General features: G+C 37.9%; 1 protein-coding gene across 1 annotated transcript in view; it reads left to right on the top strand.

Moving 5' to 3' along the window:
* Positions 1–17,689: 17,689 nt before the first annotated feature.
* The window catches only part of Slc26a7 (solute carrier family 26 member 7), a 157,951-nt gene continuing 157,738 nt past the window's right edge, over positions 17,690–17,902 (top strand). Inside the window, exon 1 of the mRNA XM_004641315.2 lies at positions 17,690–17,780. The gene's annotated coding sequence lies outside the window, so the exon portion shown is untranslated. The remainder of the gene's footprint in view (positions 17,781–17,902) is intronic.

The raw sequence follows: 17,902 nt of genomic DNA, 5'->3' as shown, positions 1-17,902 counted from the left end.
ACTTGCCTATCATTTTTAACCCATGTTTACAAGCTCCTCGATTTCAGCATATCTGGAATAGAAAAGACTTTTGTACACAGATTATTATTTTTCCATTTATTCATTTATCAAGTACAGATTGATTGATGGGTTTCTCTTTACAAGGCACTGTTTCCTATTCTAAATATCTAACAATGAGCAGGACTAGCAGAGTCCCTATCCTAATGGAACTGATGCTCTGTTGGGAAACAGTAAACAACAGACAAATAATGTAGGTGATCAGTAGTTTGAAAAAAAAAATAAAATAGAATTTGGAAGGGCAAGAATGGTGGGAGTGTTTTTTTAATATAGAGTGGTGTAGGTCTAATAAAGCAGTATTTGATTAGAGATCTGGAGTGAGTGAAAGATTGAGCTCTGTGGGGTGTAATAAATGGATATCAGTTGAGTGTTTGAAAGGCTAGAGTCCTGGATGACAGAATGAAGCACCAGATAACTGATAGTGTGCTAAAGAAAAATCATGATCTGATGCCAGCAAATTGTTTATATCAAAGATGTTGAAATATGCTATTTATATTTTCCTTCAAGTGGGGGTCTGTATTATGACCCAGAGTTCTGATGATGCATGTATTTTATACAGAAACTTAGAAAAACAGAGAATCTGTCATGAAACAGATATTTTACAGGTAACACCAAACTCTTCTTTTCATGAAAAGATTATTTTTATAAAAATACTTTTCCAGGGCTGGGGAGATGGCTCGGTAGAATAAGTGCTTCCCTGGCAAGCTCAAGGGCCTGAGTTCAATCCCCGGTTCCACCAAAAAAACAAAAACAAAAACCTCTTTTCCATTCTACAGTATTTCTTACAGTACCAAGGAAATTCATGTTTGGTTGGTACCAAAATTTTTAAGAATTCATGTCCCATAATGATTTTTCTTTGGTTGGATATGCCTTGGCTGAATTTCAGAAGTACCTAAAGAAATCTAACACTTTTGATTTCAACATCAGAGTGCTAGAATTACAAGGAGACAGTTGGAAGAAGCTTAGTGAAAATTTTGCGAGATAGCTTAATTTAACCTCTTTTGTGGTGGTAGTGTTTGTTGTCTGAATATCCACAGGGCTCCAGAAAGCCTATAACTCTTTTAAGTTTCAGTGTAAACAAAATTCTGACTTCTCTAGGGTAAAAGCATTTAGAAAACACTGGTGACTGAATGAGATGATCTCTTTGGCTTCTTTTAGTCCCACGATTCCAAGAAAGGCTTGGGAAGCTGGTGGTTAAAAATAAATTAAGGCTTGATGATTCCAGCCATAATGATACTGCTTAATGTTCACTGGGCACACTAAAATATCCTGAGAATATTTCCAAGTTGGTACAGAAAGCCCTGGGTTTGCAGCGTGCTTCCGCAGTCTGGCCCAATTGTATTTACACGGTACTGTTGAGGGTATTGCTCTCTCCTGATGAAGAAATCACCTCAAGCAGGGTAATTTGTCTCAGCTTACTTAAGATTCATCAGGATGGGTCTAGCAGTAGTGCAAGGTAGCATGGGCCCAGAAGGAAAGAGGAGGAAACGTAATAGAAAAAAGGAGTGAAGGAAGAGCCATGGAAGTGTGTAGGAAGGGGCACTAGGCAGTTGTCCCTGAGATGATGTGAGAGGCGAGTTTGTAACCTGGAGTCATCTCACTTTCAGATCAGCATGTTCATGAAACCTGAAAAGGTAAAGCAAATTGTCCAAACCAAATAGTGTACCAGTGGCCCAGTATGGAGCTGTAGGCTCGTGGCTTTGTCCAACATGTTTTATTTCAAAGGTGCTTGTTCCTTCCTCAGATTCCTCCAAGAGCCAGAATTCTACATTATCTTGTTACTTTTTTTGATTTCAGACAGTTAATATTTTTCCAAGTTTTCACATACTGCAAATGGGTTGTTTTGAAATCTGTTTTTTAATCTCCAAACATGTAGGAATTACTATTGACAGGAACTGTATTTTTTTTAATGTCTGGACTTTTATGAGTATAATTTTGTGACCTCTGATAATTGCATTCATCTTGGGCAGATGGCACATGTACCTACTGCATGACTTTGAAGCTGCTGTCTTCTTACCCTCCAAAGAACTCGGTTTGCACTCTCCCCCTCCCTATCCCTTAGTTTTTCTGTAATGAATTCAGGATAAGACTGTAAATATGAGTTTTCAGATATCTGTGCCTCTTCAGAATAGGTCCCATATGTAGCACAATATGATAATAAAGAGCAGAGATTAAAAACAAAATTAAACAGTGCCGGGGGTAGAAGCCAGGACACTGTGCAGGCTAGGAAGTTCTGTCACTGAGCCAGCCACACTGCAGCCTAGGAGAATAGATTTACAGCCGGGGAGATGGCTCAGTAGAATAAGTGCTTGCCTGGCAAGCACCAGGGCCTGAGTTCAATCCCCAGTTCTGCAAAAGAAAAAAAAAAAAAAAGATGTTGTTGAGAATAGATTTACTACTGATTTGCTGTGAATATTCAACTCATTTTCCTACTTAACAATTTCTTTCAAGGAATATGATCTTCAGTTCTCTGGAAGTTCTGGTGTGTTCTTTTCTTGCTCTTCAAAGCTTGCCCATCATTCCTCTAGGCATAGAATATTAGCCAGGAGTGTATTTTGGAGCTCATTAATTCTGTGACATAAGTTTCTGTAGTCAAATCTTCCAGTTATATCAAACTTAATTTTTTTTCATCAGAGTGTTAAATCCATTATGTTTTAGTGTAGTGTTGGCAAAAATCTTTATTAATTGGATATGGCTGAGAAAACTATTTTAGGCCTTTAAAGAAGTAATTGATTATCTTTATGCAATCTCTAAAGGTGTTTGTGGGGGGGTGTTAATACATTCAACCATACGCATGCATTAAAATTGGAGGTATCTTTAAAGTGCCTGCTTAGGTAGGTGCAGGGGCCTGAGAATCAATCTTCAGCCTGCTATGCCGGGCCCACCCCCAGGGCTCACTGAAATGGCGAATGAGACTGGGCATGGTGGTGTGCGCCTGTAATCCCAGCACTTGGGAGGCTGAAAGTAGGAAGGATCACTACAAGTCTGATCTGTGTAGTGAGACCCTGTAGACCCTGTACCAAATACGTTAAAATAAAATAAAATAAAACATAAATTAAAATTAGGGGTCTCTTCTGTTATATTCCACAACAGTGAAATTGTTTCAGAAAGAATTGACAGTGAAGGGCATCTGTAAAGTAAAGCAGGAATTGAGAAATGAAATGTTCGAGAATTTGATGCTCTTGAAGTAAAAAGTCAAACCTAAATGAGAATCGTATTTTTTCCAGATGGGAATTAGTCATGTTTGCAGACAATCTTACTACTCAATGGGTAGGCATAGCTTTTGTTGCTGAGCAGTCGCTGTGCCGTTCCTCGACTTTCTCAGACGTGTCAGGGGGAGACATACACCCACAGAAGAGACTGGCATTCTTTGCACATGACTCATCAATGAGCTCTGAAGGCCTGCAGAGTGTGCCTTGTTACTTGAACTTAGCTTTTCTTATCAGCATGGTTATTGATCCCCTGGAAACAGATGTGACATGAATTAATAGGCTGGCTTCCCAGGTGTGCAGAAGCTGGGGCTCCTCAGGGACTGGAATGTCTTGGTGCCATTTGTAGGCCAGAGCTTTCTGCAGGGCAGAGCTGTGCCCGAGCTGTCCACCTCTAGTCCTAGAGGTCCTTGAGGCTTTAAAGCACTCCAAAATAAACAACAATAAGAAAAATCAAATACAGGAGATGGAAGGAATTGTTGCAGGAGGTACGTTATCACCTATAATTAAGACTGACTGTAGAAGCACTGGCATGCCCTTCTAATAAATCATCCATCTTCATATCTTTACTCATTCCTATCAGGAGAAAAAGAGAAAAGCAAAATTCCCACCAGTCTAGGGACACTGCGAAACGGGGTCAGCTGTGAGATATTTATGGAAGATTTTGAGTGAAGGGGAGTCTGTGGGGAAGGAACAACTGTGAAAGATTTGGGAGCCACAAAAGTACTGGGTAATTGAAAGCTATGTCTGGGAATTTTAAATATATACCTACAAATTTTTTTCTCTGTGATATATATATATATATATATATATATATATTATATATATACAAATTTTTTATATATATATATATATATATATATATATATATATATATATATATATATGTGTGTGTGTGTGTGTGTGTGTGTGTGTTTTCTCACAGGGAAACTCAGGAAACACTAACAGCCATTGATTAATAACTCTTGAGCCATATCTGAGTTGATGTATTACTGATTTTAATGCCAGGTTTGCTTGGTTTGACCATCTACTAACCACTAGGCAAGAGGATTCTAGTTTGAACCTACCATAGTATTCTCATATAAGAATTTCATATTCAGTAGGGCCACAGCAAAACCTCTCCAAGCGAGTACTTGAAGTTTTTAATTTCTCTTGACATTTCTGGAACTGAACTAAAACTTTCCTATTCATTCCTGTTTGAAAATTTTACTTGGTAAACTTACTAAACTTTGCTTACTAAAATTTTATTATTTCTAAGCTGCAAATCTCTCCCATTTGAGAGGGCCTTAGGATAGAAGCAATTTGGAATAGACACGGGCCTTCAATTAAAACAGAAACACTTTTAATGAAATATCTGTATCTTGAGTGTGGTGAAAATTTCTGTTCTTTTCAAAGGAAAGCATACATCCACTTGACTGCATGACAAATAAAATACAATGTTCCATTCTAAATAGAAGGGAAAAACGAAGCTGGTAATTGAGAAAGCTCCACGTTTCCTATTTCCAGCTCTACCCTGTTCCCCCACCCCTTCTGCAGAGTTTCAGGGGACAATAAAGTTAGAAGCTCTGAAGAATCCAGAATCCATCTCAGTATTTTCATAATTATAACCTGAGCACCAGAAATACTTTCTTTAACAAAGCAAATTACAGTGGCTGATGAGAGTGGAGAAAGCACCCGGTCCCATGTCGTCCTGTTGGTGGAAAGTACACGCCATTTGAAGGAGACGAAGTGAAGGCAGTTGGTGCAAGGTGTTGTGCAAACGTATTCCTCACCATCAATATTCATCACTGACAAACCTGCCGTGTGATTTGCAGATCAAACCTAGTCTTTCCAGTTCTTAACTACTTGCTATTGACGTTTTCACCAGTAGGTGACACTGTTGTCTCAAGAGTTCTTTCAGGGAGTGCTGTGTTTGTAAGACAGGGCACGCTTTCCATCATTTTTGTTATAAGCGTATTAGGGTTTAAATGTGAACGTGTGATTTACTAGTCTGAAATCAAAGTAGTACAGATTGTCAATAGTATTACAAATTGTTCTAACAATACTACCTCCTAAATGAAATTTACGTGTGCTTGGAATAAACTGTTGCTTCTATACCTCCAGCATCATCCAGCATACCAGTGTCTGAAATTTCTCAGCTACTAGTGCTGTAACAGAATTTCTGCCCTTTATTTTAGGTAAATTATTTATTATTTCATACTTTTGCCTACCAAATGTGGTGAATATTTCAAAGGTAGCAAGTAGCAAAAGTAGGACTCAAGGCCAGAGTGTCCCTGTGACCTTTTTGTTGACAGACGTGCTTTCAGGTTGCAGGAATGGTAAGTGGGAGAACCTGACCTGGAGTCTAGTAGCAGTGCAGATTTAGTTTGCTATAAGATACTACATGGACTACACATTTAAGTTTCTGTTTCTTATTTATTTGGTACAGGGTTTTGCTACGCAGCTCTATCTCGTCGTGATCCTCCTGTCTCAGCCTCTCCAGCCCTGGAATTAGAGGCATGTGCCACCATGCCAGTTTGCAGTGGCCAGTGGGGCTGGGGATCGAACCCGAGCCCTTGCTCATGCCAGGCAGGTGTTTAGATTGCCGAGCTGTCTCTCCAGCCCCCAATTTTTGTTTCAGATCAAGGACGCTTAGAAAGATGTATGTCCCAGGCAAAAATCTGCATTTCAGATAACCAATAAATGCATTATATATATATATATATATATATATATATGTTTCAAAACTACATGGAACATTTCTATACTAAAAATTATTTCTCATATTCTTAAAATTCAACCTCAAGTAGAAATCCTGGTTTTTATTCGATAAATCTACCAACTTTTTTTTTTTTTTAATGTATTTGGTACAGGGTCTCACTACACAGCTTGGACTCATAGTGATCCTCCTATTTTCAGCCTCCCCAGCACTGCAATTATAGGTGTGTGTTACTATACCCAGACTGGGTGGCCAGCTCAGTGCGCCCGGGGGCTGGGCTGGCACACATGTGGTGCCAGGGATCGAACTGTTTCTCGTGCTTTCCTAAGCAGGCACTTGGTCCGCTGAGCTATCTGGCCAGCCCTCTGGTGACATTTTTAAGTGTTATTTTAGGACAATTTGTTCAGACTCATCTCCCTTTTCTATATTTTCTCTTCCACTCCTGACTGAGAAATGCATATTTGTCCTCTTTCAATGTGCCTCAGTGCTAAAGCCCTTCCTACACTTGCTCCTTGCCTCTTTTCAGACTTCCTGTAACTAGTGCCATCACGTTTGCCTCATTTTTATTGTTCTTCCCTCTACCACATCTTCCGTTCATCTGCTAAAGTGATTAGAGACTTCGATCTTAAAAGCCCTCCAGTTTCCTCTGAACTTTTCTGGGGTTATACTTTGGAAAGATTAGACCCTATTTTCTTACCACTCCTTTATTCTTTAGCCTGTTCCAGTCTGTTTTTTTTTTCTACCCTTTGCTATAATTAAGCTGGTCACTCAGCAACTTTCTATTGCTAAATTCCATGGGCTTTTCTAGGTCCTCATCTTTCTTTCATTTACTTATTTGTTTATTTGGCCCCTCTCTGTTTGATGGTGCTCCACCTCTAATCCCTTATTTCATTTTCCTGGTATTATTTCCCGTGGCTTAATCATATCCTCCTTGTGAGAGTTTCCAAGATTCTCAATCTCTATCTCTATTGTAATGAAAACATCCCTGTGACATTCTTTGGCCTCAAATATTTTGCTGTATTAATGTGGTTCAACCTCCACTCTGTACTGGAGTTTGTCTGTTATTTTTGATTTTTAATCTGGTTGCATTATTGGAAAAGGAAGGAGATTTTTCAAAATAATTTAACCTTAACAGAAAAGAAATCCTATTTCATTTTCTCTGTCTCATTCTCTTTAACTGATGATTATTCTATGGATGACAGGAATAAAAGTCATATTCTTGTGATGGGATTCTGTAAGTTTCTGAACTTACCATATATTGATAAGTCTTCTGCCCTACTTGATTGCCATTTGATTGGTATCCATGAGAGTGGAGATTGCTTTTGAATGTGGTATATGATATAGATATTTACATCCCATTCACTTTTTGAAGTATTATCTGTCCAAGATGTTGACCAGAATGTGGAAAAGATCATTGATACAATTGGTCCTCTTCCTGATCACAATGATCAATTCCAGAAGGACAGTTTAGAGACTTAAGTGTGTGGTCCTTGGTTTGAGAGACCTTTATGGTCCCACTTATGTGACTCTTTTGAACTATGACTCTCCTTTATTCTTGGATATGGGCAATCCATAGAGATGTATCAGACAATATTTCTAATCATTGTATGTAATTTTAAAACAAGATGCCAGTTAATAGAATATTCTTGGGGGTAGGAGGCTTGAAAGTATATATTTAGTCTAATGATTATATATATATATATATATAAACAAGATGCCAGTTAATAGAATATTCTTGGGGGTAGGAGGCTTGAAAGTATATATTTAGTCTAATGATTAACTTAAGTACTTATTTTAAATGACCCATACACAATTCTTTTTTTTTTTTTTTTGGCGGAACCGGGGATTGAACTCAGGCCCTTGCACTTGCCAGGGAAGCACTTATTCTGCTGAGCCATCTCCCCAGTACCCATACACAATTCTTACTCTATGGACAGTTGCAAGGATTGATAGATATAAGAAATATGTGCTACGGACCATATTTATTATTTTTTACCTTGGCACTAGTTTTACATTTGAAGTACAATAAAAAGTTGTCTTTACAGGTTAGATTGGGACTCACAGTTAATCTGTTAGAAGTGATTTTAAAGATAAACTATTAGAGAATTGCCTTAGGGTTAAAGCTCCTGTGAGAACAATGGTGAGTTCTCACTGTTTGGGTCACTCTCATTAATGCCCAAGCCAGATATTACTAAGAGCTTTCTGCAAATACTACAGAACTCTTCACAACTTCACATATTTCAACTTTTCATCTCAAAAACTAATTTTTCAATATTGTAAAAGGATTGACACAGTTGGAAATGGATTTAGGTTGTTACTCAGTTGGGCATCTAAGTAGCTATGAACTCAGAAGATTACAAACTGGGTAATATTGTCCAGGAGAAGAAGACATTTTATTTAGATTAAATAATGATGGAAAGTCAGACATATATAGTATATTATTCCTGTATGATTTTAATGTAAGAGGCACATTAAGAATTCAAGACTGTTAAAAGGCTTAAACATTATCAAAATTACCTTAGCAACTAAGAAAGAAAGTTATGGGAGCTAACCCGCATATTTATCAGCACCTGTCTCACATGCCAAGCATTGTCCTTGGTACTATTCTTATCTAAATCCTCTCCTCCAAGACCTTGAAAAGTTGGCATTAATTTTAAAATTTGTTTGCCAATGTATTAGTTGATTGTCTGGCTCTAGAGTCCAGCACTTAAAATGTTTCTTTTCTTGTTATGTTCTTTTTGACATGAATAAAAAATAATCTTCCTTGAGGGTTGATTGCTCTGCTTTAGTGTATGTCCTGTTGTTACTTCTGGTATATGGTAGGTGTGGTACTCAGTATCAATGTAATTTGTGCCATGTGAGTCTTGGAACCTCTCAATTTCAGTTGTGCCATCAGTTAATGGGGGGCATGAGATCTCTGCTGTTTCCTGATTGCTACTTGAAGTGAAAAAAATGCTGTGTAGAAGACATGCAAGTCCCTTAAAATACTGAATTTTCAGTAAACTAAAACGACATGAGAACTTTTCAATGCCTCCTCCTCAATGATACAAGATACATGGATAATTACTCACTGTCCTTTTCCCATTACTGTGATCCCATGTCTGAATTTAGCCTCATTTGACTTCCTGAGACAAATGACCTTGAGCACCAAGAAATTCTAAATATTATTTTGGGTTTTTGAGTTGCAAGATATTAGCGGTAGCTCATATTTGAATTATGTTATCAGCTGTGGAATGTAAGTCAACATGTGAAAAGAAACTCAAAAGGAAACTATGTTCAGTGGCTTTCAGATCTTGGGAGAGCCTGAGCACGAATGCTCTAAATTTCTACGGGCAAGCCGACGGACCCAGAGAGCTCGGCATCATGACGTATCGTGCAGGTCAACACACGGCAGGGTGACTGAGACCACTCAAAGGAGGAGTTTCTTGTGGATGCAGATCCTGTAAAATTCTGATTCAGAAAAACCTCCAGGGAGCATGGGAACATTATCCACCCATAACAATGACATTTATTTTATTTTTGCATTTATTTATTTATTTTAAAATGTTGTAAATGTTATTTTATTTTAAAGAGCAAAACCAAAAACAAAGAGCAAAAATGAAGACAGAAAGGGAATAACATGCAACAATACAAATGGTACATATTTTCAAAACAACAGTGGGATATTAACAATGCTTGTTATACTATGGATTTTTATCATCCAGTGTGTTGCTCAGATTAATAAATACAGGTTTGCAAGATTGGACAAATAATTGAACATTAATGCTTGCTTTCATTGAACCTTAATAGTTTTTTTTTTTTATCTTTTTACTTTATTATCTTTTAACTTATTTTAAGGAGAGTTAGGAATGATTCTTGGACACTGGGACCTTAATAATTCTTCTTATAAAGAAGTAAAATCAGAAATCTAGAGAAACATGCATGCCAAGACTTCTCTCTAGTGTTGTCTGTAGTAAAAGTAATTCTAAAACTTGGAAGCAGTGTTTGCTCTCTAGGAAATGGGTGTACACACCATGGCACATCTTTGTGAAGGGGTAAGATGTGATTATTAAAAAAAATAGTGTTCACTGAAGGTGCTAGCTTGATAAAGTCTCTTAATATGTTCAATGAAATAAAGATTCTGTGTATAGTCATACCTAATCTGTGTAGAAAAAATACATTTTATAGAAAAAAAACTGCTCAAATTTAAATTAACAATATTGGAATATATTTTTTCAATACTTTTTTGCAATTTCTCAAATCTTTATTATTTAATAATCAAAAAGATGAAGAAAAATACTGGTAAAAATAAGTAGTAGCTAAATTCTTATCAAAGTGCAAGAGGCCAGCCAAATAGCTCAGGGGATTAAAGTGCCTTCAAGCAAACGCAGGGGGCCAGGGGTTAGATCCCTGGGCCTGCCTTGCCAGCCCCACCCCCAGGGTATGCTGTTAGGGCAATTGAGATTGGGCGTGGTGATGCACACCTGTAATCTCAGCTCTTGAGAGACTGTAAACAGGCAGATCACTATAAACCCCATCTAGTAGTGAGACCTTGAACACCCTGTAGACCCTTCTCTAAAAAAAAAGTGCAAGCACGCTGCACTTTGTTCCATTTATCCTGTAACGAAGAATACAAAGATATGAAGCTTTACATAGGAACAGTGTATGATAGACTCTTTAATTTTGTTTTTTGACATAAATAAAACAAACAAGAGAAATTCAATTGTTTTTCAGTGTTCTAGATCATGTTTCTTTGTACCAATAATTGCCTTTTGAAAAAGCATTCTCTGTCCCAAGTGAGAACCCTACAGATAATCCCAAACCATAAATATTAGAGCAGTCTTGTGCCTTCCACATAAAAAGCCACATGATCGTCTCTCAGAAATGCTATATAAATGCCTTCCACATTGCTTGAGTCCTTTTAATTAGGAGTGACCTCTAGATACTACCTCTAATTTAAGTATTAATGAGGCCAATATTATAAGATCCACCCTCTTTTTAAGTTTCCCTTAGAAGTAATTTACTAAGTTCATTTCCCATAATGATGGAAAAGTTGTTGTTTTGAGCTAGTCTCTATGGAAAACCATATGCCATGTGGAATATTTTAGTTATTTTTCTTCCAACAGCAGTTCCAGTCTTTCTTTGTTATTATCTTTTACAAATGGAGACTCTGTATTGAAAGAGAGAGAAAGAGAGAGAGAGAGAGAGAGAGAGAGAGAGAGAGAGACAGACAGACAGACAGACAGACAGACAGACAGATAGACAAAGAGAGGAGAGAGAAGAGAGGAGAGCAATATCAAGTTAATAGACCTAATATCTTTTAAAAGTAGAAAACACTATTTTGTAAACTTACTTGTCTGGTTAAAACAGTATATTTGATTTCAGCAATAAGTTAACATGAGCTCTTAAGACACAATGAAAATGTCGCAATGAGAATTCCATTTGAGTGACTGTTCTCCAGTAATTCCTACTAAAGAATAAATTTCAATTTGAGATGTATGGATTAATAGATATATCTGGTTTTCTTCTTTATTATTGAACAAAGTGTTATTCAAGTCAGTTTTGGCATAACAGTATGCACTGAATATTGTGACTCCAAAATTCATAGTTGAACCTCGACCTCTCAATGTGACAGTAGGAGACAGGGCTTTGGGAAGTGATTGGCTTTAGATGATGTTGTGAGGTTTCCCCCCCCAGGGTGGGATTGGTGCTCTTATAAGAGGAGACAGCAGAGAGCTTGCTTCCTTTACTCTCTGCTTTGTGAGAACACAGAGAAGTAGGTGGTAGTCATTTACAAGCTCGTAAGGAAATCCTCATTAACCAGTTGAATTGAGAGGCACTTTCACCTCAGACTCCTCGGCCTGCAGAGCTGTGAGATAGAGTCTTGGAATTTGAGCTGCCTGGTCTTGCATATTTTGTTATTGCAACCTGACCTGACTAATGCCAGTTACAATGTTTGGAACAATAACTAATATGATGAAGTAAATCATCATAATCATCAGATTTAAAAAATTATATAATGGATTAATGACTAGATTTAAGGTATTGGGGAAGGTTGAATATAAAAAATGTTTAGGTTTGTATAAAAGATGCTTTCAATAAAAATGAAATGGGAAACATATCATTTAACAAAGGTCAATTTGGAAAAAAAAACAATGTAATTGTGCGGTAGGTATTGTTTTTATTTTTAAAGTCAGAACATAGCTAAGTGCTGTATTAGCTTTTAACCTAACACTTTTACGTTTTAAAATGTGACAACCTGAAAAAGTCATGATGAACGTGTCCATAAAAATTATAAAAGTGCATAATTTCTGTCTAGATGTTACAAAGATGAGGAATAAATAGAGTCTTATAATGATCCAGGTTGCTGTCAGGAACACTACTGGGCCTTGACGGAGCAGAGCATAAGGTGCGAGAGAGCCCAAGAGGAGGCCTCTCTCTTTACAGGGTGGGGAGAAATAATTGAGACACTAAAGAAGCTCGATTTCACACAGAGGGCTATCAACAAAAGAGGACAAGCTGAGAGAGAATCCCTGAAATCTGTGCATGCTGAATGTTCAACTAATCAAAGAGTAAAACTTGAGTGGGATCCACAGCAGGCACTGAGGTGTGATTGGCAGCGACCCTGGGGGTCAGCTTCCATCAGCAGAGTGGAAAGTTTGAAGACAAGGCTGTAGATCTGAACCCACCCGTGTCATTCATTACATTAAATTTAAATTTATAGGGTTTAAAGGCAAAAATTGGTACATTGGCCTAAAAAAGCAGGACCTAATTATATCCTTTAAATATAAAGACACAAATAGCTTGAAAGGAAAATGTCAAAAAATTTCACTTAGGGAATAACTGCAAAAATGTAGGACATATGGCTAGAAACATGAGAACACCAAGGTAGGCACAATCCTAACCTTCAATTACGCAGACATTTTCCTTAGCATGTGTTATGGTTTGTGCCTCATTGTTCCACCAAAGCCTCATGTAGTCACTAGGGTGGGCATTTAGAGCTTCTCATTAATTCATGATTCAATGCTGGCATTATGAGTGTGAATGCCACACGCCCCCGGGACAGATGGCCTGAGTGCAGTGTAAGGAAGGGAGAGGCCTGCTTCTGTGTCCTGCTTCTGCTCCTGTCCTTTTGCTCTTGCTGCTTTCCGATGCCATGAATTACTGCCCTCTGCCATGTGCCACTCTGCCTTGGAACCAGCTGCTTATGGACTGAAACCTCCACAGCTGTGTGCTAAAGAAGCCTTTTCTTCCTTAAATTTGGGTGTTGGGTTTTTTGTCCTGGCAATAAGAAAAAAGTAACCCAGACAGCAAGGGATTAATAGTCCCGGGAAAGGGATTGCTAACATTAGACTGGCAGTTAGGGACCCATACTTCAGCGGTCCTTAGAGAGGAGAATTTTCAACACTATACTAGATAAATCTTTGTTATTTTATTTTTTGGTATCATAACATCTTAAATTATGATGAGTCCTCATGTATAGTTTATATTAATGTTTATACATTTTTGGCCAAAAATAAGAAAGGGCTTTAACTAATCTGCAATAAACTGCTACACTTACTCCTCCCTTCCCTTCCCTCCCTTTTTCTCCCCTCCTACCCCTTCCTCCTCTCCATCACTTCCTTTCCCTGCCTCCATTCCTTCTCCTCCCTCCCCTCCTCTGCCCGCCCCTTCCTTCCTTCCCCTTCTTTTTCTCCTTTTCCTCCTCCCTCCCTCCCTTTCTGCTCTTCTTTTATTGTCCACCTTTTTCTTCTATTCTCAATGTTTTCTTTCTCTCATACCCCCTACCCATATCTTTGAAAGTGCCTTATCGTTGCAAAGTGTGCATTTCAGTGTTAAAAATGATTATTTTTCTAGGTAGTTTTTACTTTATTAAACTTGCTTCCCTTTGGTCTCTTGAGTCAAAAATGTCACAGAATATAAAGAAAAAAAATCACAGAAAGAAAAAAACAGTAAAAAAAATAGACTCAAAAATTTGGGAGCACAGAAGTTTGTTTACTGCTTTGTATTTGTTGGTCTTTTGTGAGAGAAATACATTGATTGTATTGTGCTGGACTGCAGTTGACTTACTTATATATATCCACACTTAAAAATAAGTGTATTTATGAAATGAACATAATAAGAAATTTAGGGTGTGTGTGTGTGTGTGTGTGTGTGTGTGTGTGCATGCGCGCGCAGCAGTGCCATACAGATTAATGTAATAAGCAAAGAAGAGAAATCTCAAGTAGCAGATATTGGCTAAAAAAAAAAGGAAAAAAATTAATAATCAAAATGCCTGAAAATTGGAATAGCTATTTTTCTAAGACTCTTAATTTCAGTCATTGGAAGTGTTAAAATAGAAGTGGGAGTCAAGGCTCTGCCAGCCTTTGCCAATCTCTGTGGAACTTTGGGTAAATTAGGGGAAAGAACTGTAGCTGGTGGACATAATAGAATGTCCTGCTCCAGTGTGGACATGTCCCCCCGCCTGCTGTAGGGCTTTGTGCACAGAGAATGCCTTTCACTTCTCTTCTACTTTCCCCTCCCTGTGGGGGCTCTTGGTAGTGTCTACTTATTAGAAACCCCGTAGATGAACTTGCTGGAGTAGGTATGAGTTGGGGGCTGATGTCATTCAAAGTTATGAGTTTCCATTTCCAAGTGTCGCGTGGCTATACATCAGTGCTTTAGGCATTCCTGTCTCGGCACAGGTGAAGCACCATGCTCAAATCTAAAGTCCTGTCAGGAGAATGTCACTCTCGTGTCTCTTGAAAACTCTCAAATGTGCTCCAGCTTACAGCCTGCGCAGTATTTCCCCAAAGCCTCTTGCCTCACTCTGGCCTAGCCCAGTTCCTTATACTTCATAATTGCTCCAGGGACTCCCATACGCCAGCCCCTCAGACTCTCTTGGAAGCCAGAGCCCCTGAGGTCTTCTGCCTCTTGTGCCTCGTCCCTCTCCTGCACTTCTCATCTAGGTTGCTCTTTCTCTGTTCTCCAGATTCTGTAACACAGGGAATGGATCTGTGTTGTTTTTTTTTTAGATTCAGGAAGAACAGGGGGAAGTTGATCAACTTTTATCTTGTTGCACAACAAGATAAAAATCCCTCCTTAGCTTTCCCTTACTGACTTTCATTCTTGTTCACCACCTATTTTCCTGACATTGCAGCAGCGTAGCAGGCAAGTCAGGCTGGAAACAACTTCAGTAAATTTCAGGCATAGGAACATCACATGTTGAAACTTACTAAGAGCCTCCCATGTCTGCAGTTCCTCTACCAGATCCTAAGGAAAGAGACAAAGCAAATTACGTGAATAATCTTCACTCATAAAGAATTTCAAATCTTCTGAGCCAGCCTGAATAAAATCATATGAAGTAGATTTAAAGGAAGAAAATCAATAAATGTGAAAATGACTACAGCTCTACACCCTGGATAGGCTGAAGAGTCCTCAGTATTGATGGTACAGCATGAGCAGAGCTCTGGGATTCGAGGAAGCGTTCATGGAAGGAATATTGAATAAATATTTAGAAGGTGTAAAAAACCACATAACTGGGAGATTGGTGTAGAGAGCAATTGGTGAAGAGTCACAGCAATGAGCAAGAGACAGAATATTTACATAGTCGAAGTGGACTCTGTCCTCTGGCTCCCATATCACTTATTGTATGACTTGGATTTTAATTTATCCCCCAATACACTGAGTGTTTAAATTAAAGGTATTTATTACAGTAAATGATACATTGTCATTAATCTGCCTCAAAATACTTCCCTAGCTTTGAACATATGTTAGTTTTTATCATACCTTGTACTATATAGTCCACTGTACTCCTGGACTAATAGAAAAGTTCTTCCTAAAATATCATTTTCATCACATGTTTGAATTTCTGTTATCTATGATAAAAACAAAAACTTATTAGCAGGGCTGAGGAGACAGCTCAGTAGAATGAGTCCCTGCTTGGCAAGTGCAGGGTCCTGAGTTCAATCCCTGGTACTGGAAAAAAAAAAAAAAAAAAAAAAAAAAAAAAAAGAAAGAAAACACTTATTAGCAAAAGCAGTGTGACTTTTCTTGTTCCCCTACTTCTCTGAATAGGTTCCTATGAACTTTTCAATTTCACAGATTTTTAACTGACCAATCACAACCCGTGTATATAATGGAATATGTCAGACAAAGTTAAATATCATTGTTTGTAAAGGAAAAGCCTCTCTTTTAGAAGTAGATTCACATTTGCCTGGTGAATCCACCTGTAATACCAAAAGAATAGGACTACCATGCTAAAAGTTTTAAAATGTCTTAAATGGGACTGTCTACAGGCCCCAACCAGTGGACTGTTTGGAAATTAATATAAAGTAAATAATAAGAGGCAAAACAATTTTGTAGACACTAATAAATGAATCTCTCTCTCCCCCTCCTTATTCTCTCTCTGTCTCTGTCTCTGTGTCTCTCAGACTCATTGAATTTAAAAAGAAGTATTATTGTACAGATATAAAGCAAGAGATGTCATCTTTATTTTTTAAAGAGAGTACAAATTAGAACTAAAACAGAAAAAATTATAAGTGATACAGAATTTCACTTAACAAACAAAGATGAATTTCACAGTATTTGTTATAATACATAGTGTTGTCTTCCAACCAGTTATATATATATTACCAGATATATGCATGTAAAATTGGAAGAAGAAAGAAAAAAGAAAGGAATGTATAAGATATTAAGAAGAGAAAAAGTACAAACAATTAAGAAAAGAGATAAAATATAAAAGTATTATATGCTCCTTTCAAGGCTAACAATGTAGCTTCACACACCGAGGACACTGAGAGAAAGTGAAGCAGGGATCCTGAGAAGTGGCCAAGGGATCCAGTACTTTATTACTGGAAAGCCTTCCAGAAAACAGATTGGCATTGAATAGGCATTGAAGTGTTCTGCAGCGAACTATATGCAGGGTGCTGTTTCTTGGCTTCACAGTTTTAGCTAAGGTATTGGGTTTTGGTTGAATTCCAGTGACACAGCTCCTAAGTGCAGGCTTTTTCTTCTGGAGTCTGAGGGAAACAATCATGAAATAAAAATCTTCAACAGTCTGTTTGTTCTGTTACAAAATGTAACACCCCTTCTTAATGAGAAAAGACCCTCCTAAGGGTTATGGGGACTGAGGGTACCACCACAGGTACTTAAGGATAGTTAAATAATAGTTTGAAGATTATGTTGTTTCTTAATAAAATTCAGTTACAGTAGCACAAGTTTGTGAATTATACAGGTTAGAGAAATACAGAGACCCAAATGGATAGTTCTGGGATGGGAAAAGCATTAGCCACAAATATTTATTCATTGTGCTACTTGTTTTCTTAGCCTATGAGATGAAATTTCAGTTTGTTTATGAGAACTAGCAATCCCTTTCCCAGCCTGATCAGTGGCTAGTGAATGCTTTTGTGTGAATGAAAATCTCACCTATCAGGGGATAAAAAGGATAAGGACATTCACAGTGCCACGTCATGTTACTGAAGTTTGTAGAACTGGCAGTTGTTGGATCATGTTGAAAACATATACCTCCTGAAGCGCTACGGCTTGATTCTCTGAAAATAATTTACACAACAGATCTTTCTGGCAGATTTATGATTTTGTATAGCTTGGAGGGAGAGACTGGTCTAGCTGGATGCCTCCTGGTTTCATTAGCATAGCCCAGCCCACCTCCAACACACGCCCAGAACTACCTCATTAACCATTGGGATCGCAGCCAAAAATATAAAACTACAGTGAATATAAAGCGAATTACTGGCGAGAGAGCTGTGGAGCAGCTCACCACTGAACCCATTACTTTTCCAAGATCAGAAAAATATTACAGTGACAGGCACTGCTCCTCATTCAGATAAGAATTCAAGGTTTTTATCTAGAATAATTAGCTGCAACATAATAATAAGATATACAGCCCAGCTGCATCCATTTGCATGCTTCTGTTAATCTCTCTCTCTCTCTCTCTCTCTCTCTCTCTCTCTCTCTCTCT

The sequence above is a fragment of the Octodon degus genome, unplaced genomic scaffold (genome assembly GCF_000260255.1).
Source record: "Octodon degus isolate 3935 unplaced genomic scaffold, OctDeg1.0 scaffold00134, whole genome shotgun sequence".
Classification (NCBI taxonomy): domain Eukaryota; kingdom Metazoa; phylum Chordata; class Mammalia; order Rodentia; family Octodontidae; genus Octodon; species Octodon degus.
Note: the sequence above shows the minus strand (reverse complement) of the source record. Positions and strands in the feature narration are given on the sequence as shown.